Raw genomic sequence first — 15,823 nt, 5'->3', positions numbered from 1 at the left:
CCGGTAAATACCAGCATACCATGCATAAGCACTTCAAGAAATAATTACCGACAAGGGCATGGGGGAGGAGGGTGGGGGGGACAGAGGGTTAAATACACAACATGTAATTGATGGAATTTGAACCAGATGTGATCGAAGACAAAACCAATGGAAAATTAAAAGTGGATCAGCGATGGCTAGGTCGGTGACTTCGACCGCCGAACGCCGCCTGAACAAGGAGAGGGACGAACTTCGGAGGAAGTCGTGACAGTAACCCCCCACCCCCCTCCCCTTGACGCGTGGCTCCAGCAGCTCATCGACATGGGCCTCGGGGAGACCCGGAGGGCAAGGCGCTGGGCGATCCGGACAAAGACGGTGGAACTCCTGCAGCATTGAAGGGTCCGACACGACCTCGACCCCTCCCACTCCACAAGATAATAAAGGCCCCTCGCCCAATCGCTCAAATCCAGTGTGGTGCGAACGGAGTACGCGAGGGCCCCACCGATGTCTAGAGGGGGCGGAGGAACCTCCCGCACCTCAGACTCCTGGAGCAGGCCAGTCACCACCGGCCTGAGGAGAGACACATGGAACGAGGCGTTAATACGGTAATCGGGTGGAAGCTGTAATCTATAACAAACCTCGTTCACTCTCCGGCAGGGCAGGCAGAGGGGCAGGTTTCGGGTCGAGAGCCAGACCCGGTCCCCTGGTGCGAAAACCGGGGCCTCACTGCGGTGGCGATCTGCGTTCCCCTTTTGGCGCATCACGGCCTGCTAAAGGTGAACACGGACATCTTCTAATGTCTCCTCCGCGCGACTGAACCAGTCATCCACCGTAGGAACCTCGGTCTCACTCCGATGCCAAGGCACCAGAACCGGCTGGTACCCCAGTATGCACTGGAAGGGAGAGAGGTTAGTGGAGGAGTGGTGAAGCGAGTTCTGTGCCATCTCGGCCCAGGGCACGAACGCCGCCCACTCCCCCGGCCGGTTCTGGCAATAGGACCGCAGAAACCTGCCCACATCCTGGTTCAGTCTCTCCACCTTCCCATTACTCTCGGTGTGAAAACCTGAAGTAAGGCTGATCGAGACCCCCAGACATTACATGAACGCCTTCCAGACACTGTATCCTCAGCCACCCCGTAGTGCCGGAAGACCGATCCCAGGATGACCAGAGGAGGGTGACGTGTGGGCCCAATAGATCAACCGGTAACAAACAGCAGTCGGGACGTACAGACGCCCAGCGGAACACTGGACGGGAGCGGGCTCTGCACGTAACGCCTGCTCAATGTCCGTATCCAGCTCCCACACTACCGGCGCCAACAGACAGGAGGCGGGGAGTATGGGAGTGGGATCCATGGGCCGCTCCTCTGTGTCATACAGCCGGGACAATGCGTCTGCCTTCATGTTCTGGGAGCCTGGTATGTAGGAAAGGCTAAACACAAAATGGGTGAAAAACATGGCACACCTTGCCTGGCGAGGGTTCAGCCTTGTCGCTGCCCGGATGTACTCCAGATTGCGGTTGTCAGTCCAGTTGAGAAAAGGGTGTCTAGCCCCCTCAAGCCAATGTCTCCATGCCTTCAAGGCCTTGACGACAGCCAACAGCTCCCGGTCCCGCATGTTATAGTTTCGCTTCGCCGGGCTGAGCTTCTTCGAGAAGAAGGCACAGGGGTGGAGCTTCGGTGGCGTACCCATGCGCTGAGAGAGTACAGCTCCTATCCCAGCATCGGACGCGTCCACCTCCACTATGAACGCCAAAGAGGGATCTGGATGGGCCAGCACGGGAGCCGAGGTAAACAGAGCCCTCAGGTGACTAAAGGACCTGTCCACTGCAAGCGTACCGGGCCCCCCTTCAGCAGTGAGGTAATGAGAGCTGCTACCTGACCAAAACCCCGGATAAACCTCTGGTAGTAGTTGGCAAACCCAAAGAACCGCTGCACCTCCTTTACCATGGTGGGAGTCGGCCAATTACGCACGGCTGAAATGCGGTCACTCTCCATCTCCACCCCTGAGGTGGAAATGCGATACCCTAGGAAGGAGACGGACTGTTGAAAGAACAGGCATTTCTCAGCCTTGACGTACAGGTCATGCTCCAACAGGCTTGGTTGGGTTGTGTTTCGGAGGACGCATGGCTTTCGACCTTCGTCTCTCCCGAGGCCTTACGGGAGTTGTAGCGATGAGACAAGATAGTAACTACTAACAATTGGATACCACAAAATTGTGGAGAAAAGGGGGTAAAAAAAACAAACATTTTGTTTAAAGTCCTATCCCAGTCTGCTCTTTCTTAAACAATCCATACAAAGCTGTTTACATTTTCAGTTTTATCCTCTATAAAATATATAACAAATATTACAACAAATGTTATGGTTAAACTCAAATATACTGATTAATATTTTTTTAATTATATTTATAGATGATATTATGAATAGAAACGGAGGAGTTGTGTCACATATGCATCTATCAAAAATATATGGGAATGTTTGCTCAATTCCAACTTACAACCAACTGATTGCAGCAATACCACACAAATGGAGAAGGCAAGTGGAAAAGCGAGAATGTAGGGAACATGCTTGCCTGCCATATATTAAAGATACAAATAGGCTGAAAGGAATTATCATAAATAGACAAATATACCAGTTTCATTTGAGGACAGAAATGTTGACAGCTACACCATACAGGTTGCAAAATGAATAGGAATAGATTTCCATTTTACTGATTCCATGGCACATGGTTTATGAAGATGACCACGACTCCATTTTGTTGATCCCTGCCTACAGACAGAAACTAAAACAAGAAGCTCCCACGCTGAGGTCTGTCCAATGCTGGTCCGACCAAGCTGATTCCACACTTCAAGACTGCTTCCATCACGTGGACTGGGATATGTTTCGTATTGTGTCAGACAACAACATTGACGAATGCGCTGATTAGGTGTGCGAGTTCATTAGAACGTGCCGTTGAAGATGCCATTCCCATAGCAACGATTAAAACATTCCCAAACCAGAAACCGTGGATTGATGGCAGCATTCACGTGAAACTGAAAGCGCAAACCACTGCTTTTAATCAGGGCAAGGTGACCTGAAACATGACCGAATACAAACAGTGCAGCTATTCCCTCCGCAAGGCAATCAAACAAGCTAAGTCAGTATAGAGACAAAGTAGAATCTCAATTCAACGGATCAGACACAAGAGGTATGTGGCAGGGTCTACAGTCAATCACGGATTGTGTTTACGGACATATTCAATCAATCCTTATCCCAGTCTGGTGTTCCCACATGCTTCAAGAGGGCCACCATTGTTCCTGTTCCCAAGAAAGCTAAGGTAACTGAGCTAAATGACTACCGCCCGTAGCACTCACTTCCGTCATCATGAAGTGCTTTGAGAGACTAGTCAAGGACCATATCACCTCCACCCTACCTGACACCCTAGACCCACTCCAATTTGCTTACCGCCCAAATAGGTCCACAGACGATGCAATCTCAACCACACTGCACACTGCCCTAACCCATCTGGACAAGAGGAATACCTATGTGAGAATGCTGTGCATCGACTACAGCTCAGCATTTAACACCATAGTACCCTCCAAACTCATCATCAAGCTCGAGACCCTCGGTCTCGACCCCGCCCTGTGCAACTGGGTACTGGACTTCCTGACGGGCCGCCCCCAGGTGGTGAGGGTAGGTAACAACATCTCCTTCCCGCTGATCCTCAACACTGGGGCCCCACAAGGGTGCGTTCTGAGCCCTCTCTTGTACTCCCTGTTCACCCACGACTGTGTGGCCACGCACGCCTCCAACTCAATCATCAAGTTTGCGGACGACACAACAGTGGTAGGCTTGATTACCAACAACGACGAGACGGCCTACAGGGAGGAGGTGAGGGCCCTCGGAGTGTGGTGTCAGGAAAATAACCTCACACTCAACGTCAACAAAACTAAGGAGATGATTGTGGACTTCAGGAAACAGCAGAGGGATCACCCCCCTATACACATCGATGGAACAGTAGTGGAGAGGGTAGTAAGTTTTAAGTTCCTCGGCATACACATCACAGACAAACTGAATTGGTCCACCCACACAGACATCATCGTGAAGTCAGTACAGGTGCATCAAAGCTGGGACCGAGAGACTGAAAAACAGCTTCTATCTCAAGGCCATCAGACTGTTAAACAGCCATCACTAACATTGAGTGGCTGCTGCCAACACACAGACTCAACTCCAGCCACTTTAATAATGGGAATTGATGGGAATTGATGTAAAATATATCACTAGCCACTTTAAGCAATGCTACTTAATATAATGTTTACATACCCTACATTATTTATCTCATATGTATACGTATATACTGTACTCTATATCATCTACTGCATCTTTATGTAATACATGTATCACTAGCCACTTTAAACTATGCCACTTTGTTTACATACTCATCTCATATGTATATACTGTACTCGATACCATCTACTGCATCTTGCCTATGCTGCTCTGTACCATCACTCATTCATATATCTTTATGTACATATTCTTTATCCCTTTACACTTGTGTGTGTAATGTAGTAGTTTTGGAAGTGTTAGCTAGATTACTCGTTGGTTATTACTGCATTGTCGGAACTAGAAGCACAAGCATTTCGCTACACTCACATTAACATCTGCTAACCATGTGTATGTGACAAATAAAATTTGATTTGATGATTTGATTTGGATTAAAGTGCTTAAGTGTTTTAATGTATTATTGTTATGTGACTGCTTTATATGCCGTACCATGTATGTAAAATGTGTATGTAAAATTTACATGTCAAATATATGTATAGGTAGCAGAAAATCTATTAAAAAAACATATATTTGTCCTCCGGAGAGGGGTGTGGTGGACGGGTTAACAAAAAATAAAATAACGACCCTCCCACTCTGTCTGCCATATTCTCTCTTTGTTCTTGTTTCCTTATTAGGATGCCGGTGGGTGGAGTTGGGAGGGTCGTCAGCGACATGGGAAACACCTGGGCCGGTGTCTCCCAGGATAAATACACCACTTCCCCCTTCATAGGGGAGACTCGCTCCATGCAGACACCTTTATAGATTTTTGTTGTGTTATGTGGTTAGTTTCTTTTGGTTGGTTGTTTGCTTTGGCATCTTTCAACATCCTGCATTATCACATTCATGCATGCAAAACACTCACTTACACTACTGATTACACACACCATTGTATATTGTACTTAGTTTACTTTATTTAATAAATATATGTTTTGTTACTCCTTATCTCCACGTTGTCTCCCTTTTGTTACGGGCTTTGAGCCGGTTTGCGACCCGGAGCTATAGCCTTTTTCCCCTGATAGGCTTAGCGACGTGTTTCAATTTTGGACATGTTGGGCATGGTTAAATGTTTGTTATTTTTGTGGTGTCTGTGTGGACTGAGCAGTTGTCTCGGGGGCGCATCCGTGGCTTGGTCGAATTTGCCAGCATGCTGGGGAGTTCTATTTCCTTGCCACAGTGCGTAAATTCCCACCGCAATTCCGCAGGAAGACTATGGTTGAGTTATTGTAGGTTTTGGGGAAGCTCCGTATCTCTTTCCTGTGGTGCTCAGGGTGATTGTCATTTCTCTTGTTGTGGTCTGATGTGCTCAGCAGAGGGGTTGAGCAAGATTATTTACTTATGACTATGGTGTCTCATGTAGAAGTTCATTCGTTTTGTTACTCCTTATCTCCACGTTGTCTCCATTTTTGTTACGGGCTTTTGAGCCGGTTCGTGACAATAGCTAACGTTACCTTGCTAGCTACCAAACTACATTTGTTTACTTTAGCTAACTACCCAAGAGGCTAAAGTCCGATCCCATCAATATCCAGAGGCATCAACATCAAGTTCAGCACCAGGAACTAGTGTAAGTCAACTTCTATAATCGTACTTAAATCTTTCCATGGGTCCATGATGAGCAAATAAATATACTAGATCTAGGCATAAACATGGTCCATGTCTTGTTGTCATAGTTGGTGGATCTAAAAGCAGCATACAATCCTGCATCCCACTGCTGGCTTGCATCTGAAGCTAAGCAGGGATGGTCCTGGATGGGAGACCAGATGCTACTGGAAGGGGTGTTGGAGGGCCAGTAGGAGGTACTCTTTCCTCTGGTCTAAATAATATATCTCAATGACCCAGCGCAGTGATTGAGGACATTGTCCTGTGTAGGGTGCTGTGTTTTGGCTAGGATGTTAAAGGGGTGTCTTTCGTCTCTGTGGTCAATAAAGTTCCCGTGGTGCTTATCATAGCGGTATTAGCCAGGACACCAGGGTTAAGTTCCCAATCTGGCCCTCTTACCACCAGGGCCACCTAATCGTCCCCAGCTTCCAATTGGCTCATTCATCCCACTTGTCTCCTCTGCAACTATTCCCCAAGTTGTTGCTGCAAGTGAGAATGTCTTCTCAGTCAACTCATATGGCAAAATAAACTGGGCTACAACTTCTACTAAAGTTCTCTGTCTTATGGAGGCTTAGTTGATTGTTCATGCAAGGCCTCGAGTTTAAATTGGAGAAAGTAATGTTTTAGTAAGGAGGGAATGCTATGGGTCACTGACTTGTGTCTGTTGGAGGTGGGTATTGTGTGTGAAGGATAGTATGCATGATCTGTAGATATGAAAAAAGGAAAACAAATTATAAGTACACTAAACTATCTACAGTGATCCTCAAGCTTTTCACACCCTTGCAATCAGTTCTTTGGCATGGGGGAGAGGGGCTGTTAGTATTTGTCTAGTCTATTCACTATTGTTGGCAGTGCTTGTCAGCAACAGCACAACTGTAGGTGCTCATACACAACAGTACGTGACTAGACTGTCTTCAAGTCGAGCCCCCCTCAAGCTTTTCACGTCTTTGCTAACAGCCCATCTCAATGCTCCATTATTGACTGAGTGTAACAAAACACCAGTCTACTGTATCATTTTATGTTTACAAATGAACATGTTTTATTGTATGGTTACACATCCTCATGTGCTTGCAGTACAAACAAATCTTCTGCAAGAGGTTGAAGCAGTGGTTGGTGAAGAAAGTGTATGACAGGCTTGTCCACCTGGCTGTGGAGTGCGGAAAAGACCAGACGGTTGTCTACAAGGATCCAGAGTCACAGCCCCCCCCCCCCCTCAAACACATCACCACAGCGCCAAAGCCTTCTAAACCAGCTGCAATTACCGAAGACTAGGTTCACCAGCTGAAGAACATTCTGGAACCTGCCTGGAACATTCAACCAACACAAAATCCACATTCAGTTAGACCGATGTTGTAGTGTACTATAGAATGCCTAGTATGCTCACAACTGCATTGTGGTATAGATATAGCTAGCTGTTTTGCATAAGGTGTTTTAAATAATATGTTTACTAAATGATCCCAACTGCATCAAAAAAACGAGTGTTTACTTCTTGATATATAATTGTGATATTCATGAAATGTATTTGGATAAACTACGTAGCTAAGTCTTACTGCTAATAGAAATGATGCAGGGAGTTGGTTTATCATTTCAACTTGAGTTTGTTGGCAAGTAAACATGTTTTAGTAAAACAGATTAGTGTGTCAATATAGCGAATAAAAAGTAGACATGGCTTGTATTCAAGACTAAGTTTATTTGCTCTGGAGTCCGAGGTGAGGTTACACAGCAGTGTGCAGGAACAGTTATGGCAATGTGTGACATACACAGTTGAAGGAAAATGTACTACTAACGCTTAGAATAAATACAACGGAATACTTCTAAAAAGGGAATACTTGCATGTGGTGCAGTGAGGTGTTTGGAATCACTTTGATATAAGGCATTTGCATTTGAAATGGCACACTTTTCCCTATTTAATGCACTACTTTTGACCAGAGCCCATAGGTAAGGGTGCCATTTGTGATGCCGCCACGTGAGTCACATCTCAGAGCCTCTAAACCTGTTAATCACGCTTTACAATACAACAGAAATATGTAAAATATGTACATTCGCCATGTGCTTGGCTCTTGTCATCTTCACACATGTCACATCAATATGGCAATCTGGTTGTCGTCCACAGGATATGCTTGTGAGAGGCCCTCCCTTTCTGCTGCTTGGCTGATTAGAAATAGATCTGATGACTCTAAGATATAATGCAGATGTAAAACTACATGGATTTGGATTTTCTCCACAAAATGTTTTGTTTGCTGTGGAGTTTTTCATGTAGAGGATTGAGGCAAAAACATAACAGATAGCCAACTATCTCATCATTCAGACTTGTGGAAGCGGCGCTATTAAAGCAGCTGAATAACTGTCATTACTAATCCTGTTCAAGCCTGTCAGCTCACCCCATTTCATCCCCCAAAAGCAGACCCAGTAATAAAAGGTAGTGTCATGTCTTTGATAGGCATGCAGGGAACTAATAGCAAAGTACTTGAGATAGTTGTATCTAACACCAAAACACATTACAGATTTATGCTTTCAACTGACATCTATCTTGTTATCAAGTGCACTATCAAAGAGGCTGCTATTCTTATTGAGTGAGATGATCTTTGATATACTGTGCATGCCAATAAGGGACTCCATGTATGGCGCCAAGATTTCCTCAAAATATGACAAGCTCATTTGAATACATTTCCCAATTAAAATACATTTGCATTGACGTGGAGTATGTAGTCTAATATTTTGATGTGGTGAGGCCCGTGATATAGAAAGCTGTAAGACAGTAGTATTGTCTAGAGAGGATGAGCTGCTTTCTATCTCATCTGTATAGAGTTGTACAATTATTATTTTATTTTGAAGCTTTTGGTCCTGGGGCAATATACTTGAGAGGCCATCAATGAGGGAAAACATAAATGTGGTATATTTAACTACGAGAACATTCTAATCATACTTAATACTGTATGTGTAAACCTGGTGTGTTGCTTCCACCATTGCAGATGCATGGTTTGAAAAAGATGTAAACCTGTATGAATAACAGATCTTTCAAACGTGTTGGAGTGGCAGCCAAGAGAATGATAAAGGCTTTGAAGCTTGCTCGGCACAGGCCCAGGCAGGCACAAAGCAAGGGCTTTAAGAGTAGCTGTCCATGGTACTGGCTAGTGGTGCTGAAAGGATCTGTTCATAATCACACTTGTCATGGAATGAAAAAGGGAAACGTTTATCAATTGTGGACTATGGTATTTTGTCACCTTAATACTTAACACTTTTAAATTAGTAATCATTATTGTTATAAAAGGAGTAGAGATATATTTATACTTTAACCCCCTAAGGTCGATGTCTGCGGATCGATGTCTGTGTTGATTGGTTGGGGCCAGAACACATCTGTATTATCCTGTTATACAGTTGAAGTCGGAAGTTTACATACACTCCAACAATTGTTTACAGACTACAGATTATTTCACCACTGGAATTGTATCACAATTCCAGTGGGTCAGAGGTTTACATACACTAAGTTGACTGTGCTTTTAAACAGCTTGGAAAATTCCAGAAAATTATGTGATGGCTTTAGAAGCTTCTGATAGGCTAATTTACATCATTTGAGTCAATTGGGGGTGTACCTGTGGATGTAGTTCAAGGCCTACCTTCAAACTCAGTGCCTCTTTGCATGACATCATGGAAAATCAAAGGAAATCAGCCAAGACCTTAGAAAAACAAATGGTAGTCCTACACAAGTCTGGTTCATCCTTGGGAGCGATTTCCAAACGCCTGAAGGTACCACGTTCATCTGTACAAACAATAGTACGCAAGTATAAACACCATGGGACCAGGCCATTGTCATACAGCTCAGCAAGGAGACACGTCCTGTCTCCTAGAGATGAACATCTTTTGGTGCGAAAAGTGCAAATCAATCCCAGAACAACAGCAAACGACCTTGTGAAGATGCTGGAGGAAACAGGTACAAAAGTATCTATATCCACAGTAAAACTAATCCTATATCGACATAACCTGAAAGGCTGCTCAGCAAGGAAGAAGCCACTATTCAAAAACCACGATAAAAAACCCAGACTACGGTTTGCAACTGAACATGGGGACAAAGATCGTACTTTTTGAATAAATATCCTCTGGTCTGATAAAACAAAAATAGAACTGTTTGGCCTTAATGACCATTGTTATGTTTGGAGGATAAAGGGTGAGGCTTGCAAGCCGAAGAACACTATCCCAACCGTGAAGGGGGGGGGGGGACTGTTGCACTTCACAAAATACTGTAGATGGCATCATGAGATAGGAAAATTATGTTGTGTAAAAATGTCTTAAGGACAACAAAGTCAAGGTATGGCCATCACAAATCCCTGACCTCAATCCTATAGAAAATGTGTGCACAGAAAAGATGAGAAAGACCTGTAATTTTCATCATAGGTACACTTCAACTATGACAGACAAAATTAGAAATAAATCCAGAAAATCACATTGTAGGATTTTTAATGAATTTATTTGCAAATTATGGTGGAAAATAAGTATTTGGTCAATAACAAAAGTTTATCTCAATACTTTGTTATATACCCTTTGTTGGCAATGACAGAGGTCAAACGTTTTCTGTAAGTCTTCACAAGGTTTTCACACACTGTTGCTGGTATTTTGGCCCATTCCTCCATGCAGATCTCCTCTAGAGCAGTGATGTTTTGGGGCTGTTGCTGGGCAACACAGACTTTCAACTCCCTCCAAAGATTTTCTATGGGATTGAGATATGGAGACTGGCTAGGCCACTCCAGGACCTTGAAATGCTTCTTACGAAGCCACTCCTTCGTTGCCCGGGCGGTGTGTTTGGTATCATTGTCATGCTGAAAGACCCAACCACATTTCCTCTTCAATGCCCTTGCTGATGGAAGGAGGTTTTCACTCAAAATCTCACGATACTTGGCCCCATTCATTCTTTCCTTTACACGGATCAGTCGTCCTGGTCCCTTTGCAGAAAAACAGCCCAAAATCTTGATGTTTCCACCCCCATGCTTCACAGTAGGTATGGTGTTCTTTGGATGCAACTCAGCATTCTTTGTCCTCCAAACACGACGAGTTGAGTTTTTACTAAAAAGTTATATTTTGGTTTCATCTGACCATATGACATTCTCCCAATCTTCTTCTGGATCATCCAAATGCTCTCTCGCAAACTTCAGACGGGCCTGGACATGTACTGGCTTAAGCAGGGGGACACGTCTGGCACTGCAGGATTTGAGTTCCTGGTGGCGTAGTGTGTTACTGATGGTAGGCTTTGTTACTTTGGTCCCAGCTCTCTGCAGGTCATTCCCTAGGTCCCCCTGTGTGGTTCTGGGATTTTTGCTCACCGTTCTTGTGATCATTTTTACCCCACGGGGTGAGATCTTCCGTGGAGCCCCAGATGGAGGGAGATTATCAGTGGTCTTGTATGTCTTCCATTTCCTAATAATTGCTCCCACAGTTGATTTCTTCAAACCAAGCTGCTTACCTATTGCAGATTCAGTCTTCCAAGCCTGTTGCAGGTCTACAATTTTGTTTCTGGTGTCCTTTGACAGCTCTTTGGTCTTGGCCATAGTGGAGTTTGGAGTGTGACTGTTTGAGGTTGTGGACAGGTGTCTTTTATACTGATAACAAGTTCAAACAGTTGTCATTAATACAGGTAACGAGTGGAGGACAGAGGAGCCTCTTAAAGAAGAAGTTACAGGTCTGTGAGAGCCAGAAATCTTGCTTTTTTTTGTAGGTGACCAAATACTTATTTTCCACCATAATTTGCAAATAAATTAATTAAAAATCCTACAATGTGATTTTCTAGATTTTTTCCCCCTCGTTTTGTCTATCATAGTTGAAGTGTACCTATGATGAAAATTACAGGTCTCTCTCATATTTTTAAGTGGGAGAACTTGCACAATTGGTGGCTGACTAAATACTTTTTTGCCCCACTGTACCTCACATATATAAACACACCTTTTTATGACCCTGTTGTGAATAATCAAATAACCTGACAAATACACAAATTTGAGTGGATGAAATCTCTCTCCAAGCAAGGCTGTTTCTTTCTACTGAATGCCAAGAATGTCGTTTTAGTCGAAACTCAAGTCAGGATCATGATAAATGGCCTTCTCACTTCTTAATCTACCAGTGAAGTGTAATTTTAAAAAACCCCACTAATATGTTGATCCATAAACCATACTTTGAGGATGAGCACCTGTAGTTCAAATGTCCACAAAGTGGAGTACGTGACAAGGCTGAACAAGTGTTTTGGTATATTTATCCTGCGTAATGTTAGGTTAACACGAAAATAATCAATGTCGCCAACACACGTGACTGCCCGCGTGACAACGTACGATGTGCAGCTTGCTATTCATTGGCTCTAACATGGATTGTTTATGTACTTGAGTGTCATCTGAAGTGTGCCACTCTTTAAAGTCACATGAGTTGCCTTCCAAATGAGGTTCTTCAAAGGGTTCTCCTTTGGACACAACCGAAGAACCCTTTAATTATTAAGGTTCTAGATTGCACCTTTTTTTCTGAGTGTAATATAAAGGACTTCATAAAGTAAAGCTGTTGAATGCATTTAGTGCTCATGGCAACTCCACAGACAATGTAGGCTGAAGAATGTGGGAGGATGTAGCTCAAATTATTGCTTGATATAAAACCTGTAATTGCTTGCTTTTAGATGGCACCAGATAAAGCAAATGAACAAAACAAACAAACTTTTTTGATATCGCCTTTTTTACATAATTTTACTTCTCATACAGTCAATGTGCAATTTCTTTCTAAAAGCTAACAAAAATATTATTTAATTGACTATTTCCCCCTTGGTAAAGCACTGTGAAGTTGTTCCTTGTGAAATAACAATCACTGTAAGCAGTGCCTGATGACCACTGAACATGACCAGTGAATATCAGTGAAGCTTTGCAGTATAGCCATTTCCCTGCTAAACACAGCATTTACATAATGCACGCTAGCTAGCGCTCTTTGAGAATTGATGCACATACTGCAGTCACATCTGTATACATGTGAGTGCCGCCTCATCTGTTACTGCCTCCCCTGTGGGTACCTACAGTAATCTTCCAATAGACAAAGCCTTCAGGCAGCCCAGCTATCACACACTCACTGCTGGTTTGTTTATGGATTTCTGGCATGTTCCTTGATCCCCGCAGGATGCTACACATTATGAGCCACTCAATAGTTTTGACTTGAAAGTCACAGTGTGTGAGTCCCAAATGGCACCCTATTCCCTATATGGTGCACTACATTTGACCAGAGAAGCGTAGAGGCACTATATAGGGAATATACCATTTTGGACATAGAAAGTTACAGTGACATTTTTGCTAGAGTTTTCTGGCTGCCTTGACTTGCACTCAGTTCATAGCGTGCAAAAATAAATAAATATAAAGCTGCTCAATCAATTCATAACGGCATCAAAGATGTGAACGTTGAATACCCTCCAGGAAAAAAGAATGTTTGATAAGAAACCAGCCGTCATGTCTGGCTCAATAAATTATGTTATACTGCATCGCTCTGAATGAAGAAGCAGCAAGTGACAATAATACGTTTGAGTTCCCTCAGTGTTGGAAAGGCACAGCCATGTCGTTCAAACTTTTACTGCACCCCAGTAACTTCCAATATACGGTGCATTCGGAAAGTATTCAGACCCCTTGACTTTTTCCACATTTTGTCACATTACAGCCTTATTAAAAAAAAATAAGTCTCATCAATCTACACACAACACCCCATAATGACAAAGCAAAAACAGTTTAAAAAAAATGTTTTGTTTGCAAATGTATTACAAATTATTACAAATGTATCTCCCATTATTTTCTTCAGATCCTCTCAAGCTCTGTTAGTTTGGATGGGGAGCGTCGCTGCTATTTTTAGGTCTTTCCAGAGATGTTCAATCGGGTTCAAGTCGGGGCTCTGGTTGGGGAACTCAAGGACATTCAGACACGTGTCCTGTAGTCACTCCTGTGTTGTCTTGGCTGTGTGCTTAGGGTCATTGTCCTGTAGGAAGGTGAATATTCGCCCCCAGTCTGAGGTCCTGAGCGCTCTGGAGCAGGTTTTCATCAAGGATCAGGCTGTACTCTGCCTAGTTCATCTTTCACACAAACCATCGGGTTCTTGGTCACCTCCCTGACCAAGGCCCTTCTCCCCAGATTGCTCAGTTTCGCAAGGCAGCCAGCTCTAGGATGAGTCTTGATGGTTCCAAACTTCTTTCATTTAAGAATGATGGAGGCCACTGTGTTCTTGGGGACCTTCAATGCTGCAGAAATGTTTTGGTACCCTTCCCCAGATCTGTGCCTCGACACAATCCTGTCTCGGAGCTCTACAGACAATTCCTTAAACCATGGCTTGGTTTTTGCTCTGACATGCAATGTAAACTGTGGGACCTTATATAGACAGGTGTGTTCCTTTCCAAATCATGTCCAATCATTTGAATTTACCACAGGTGGACTCCAATCAAGTTGTAGAAACATCTCAAGGATGATCAATGGAAACAGGATGCACCTGAGCTCAATTTTGAGTGTCATAGCAAAGGGTCTGAATACTTATATAAATTTAAGTTTTTATTTGTAATACATTTTCAAAAATGTCTAAAAAAATGTTTTTATCATGATGGTGTATTGTGTGTAGATTGATGAGGGAAAAATGCATTTGATCAATTTTAGAATGAGGCTGTAAAGTAACAAAAAGTGGAAAGTCATGGGGTCTGAATACTTTCTGAATGCACTGTACATGTCTTTCAACTAATGGGTTGGTGACATGCAGTATAATGTACATTTACAAATGGAAGCATGTGAATATATGTTCAGACAACAGCTTGTTGCTGCAATTCAAATACAGGCCATAGAAAAAAGCAGAAAATCACTTCAAAGAGTTGTCCCTGCCTTTGCTCTGCCTTTGCATTGTTCTGTAAAACAATCATCATTTTCTTGTTGTTATTGGTGTGTCTTATTATACATGAGGTTAAAATAAAATATGTTATGATCTCACACAGAATGAAGTGTTCTAGTGAAAATTATTCCCTATCCTCTTCAGATAGTGTGACTTGCAAAAAAAGCATTTCCTGTGATGTCGTCTGATGATGCGCCTCTCTGTGGGTCACTTTCACCAGACATGCAGAGGTAAGAGTGTGATGGAGTAGAGTCTGTCAAGCTGGATATGGTAACACAGTCGACACTTTGAATTAGTATTTGAGTAATTCCTGGGTCTTTTCTCTCCTTGAACAGTCATTTGGGCTATCCAATATCCAATATGAAGTAAGCATTTCACTGTTAGTCTACACCTGTTGTTTAGGAAGCATGTGACAAATATTTTTGTTGATTTGAAGACAGAAAGCTGTAGTGATATAAAGAAGGCAGGCTAATGTATTTTGGAAGTACTGGTATATACGCCATAATGTAATAGGTAACCTGACATGGACACTTCAGTGGGAATTGTCCCTGCCAAAGTTAATGGGTTGCTGTGATGAAACTGATGAAAATCAAATCAGGGAGATTCCGTACTCAAAATAATATAGTAATTTTTCAGGTAATGTGCATAATATTGTGGTCTATGCTATATTCAAGAATCCAACCTTGAGTGTAATTTGAATCTTTATCTTTTCTTAATCTAATAGTATAATGACCAAAGATCACATTGGGGATTTCATATAGGTCTGACATGGAGGCAAGGTGCTGCAGTTTGCAGTACTGTACCACTGCAGTTATATTCTGTTTATTTGGCTCCCACAAATACCCCCACCTCCCCCAAAAGAGAATATAATAAAGCATTCTTCCTTCATCATTTACATGTAGGCTACAGTGATGTGGTGGGAAGACAAATGGACTCAACCCTGATTTCCACAGACCACCAGCCAGCCCTATGTTCAATACAGTACCACCGCATAAGTCATAATATCCCATAAAACCTAGCGGTGAAAAAAGGAAAATGTTCCAATAGTTTTTCTAACATTCATTTTAAAAACACTTAAAACAAGGGCTG

Source organism: Oncorhynchus masou, chromosome 1, assembly GCF_036934945.1.
Source record: "Oncorhynchus masou masou isolate Uvic2021 chromosome 1, UVic_Omas_1.1, whole genome shotgun sequence".
Taxonomy (NCBI): Eukaryota; Metazoa; Chordata; class Actinopteri; order Salmoniformes; family Salmonidae; genus Oncorhynchus; species Oncorhynchus masou.
This window is presented reverse-complemented; position numbering follows the sequence as displayed.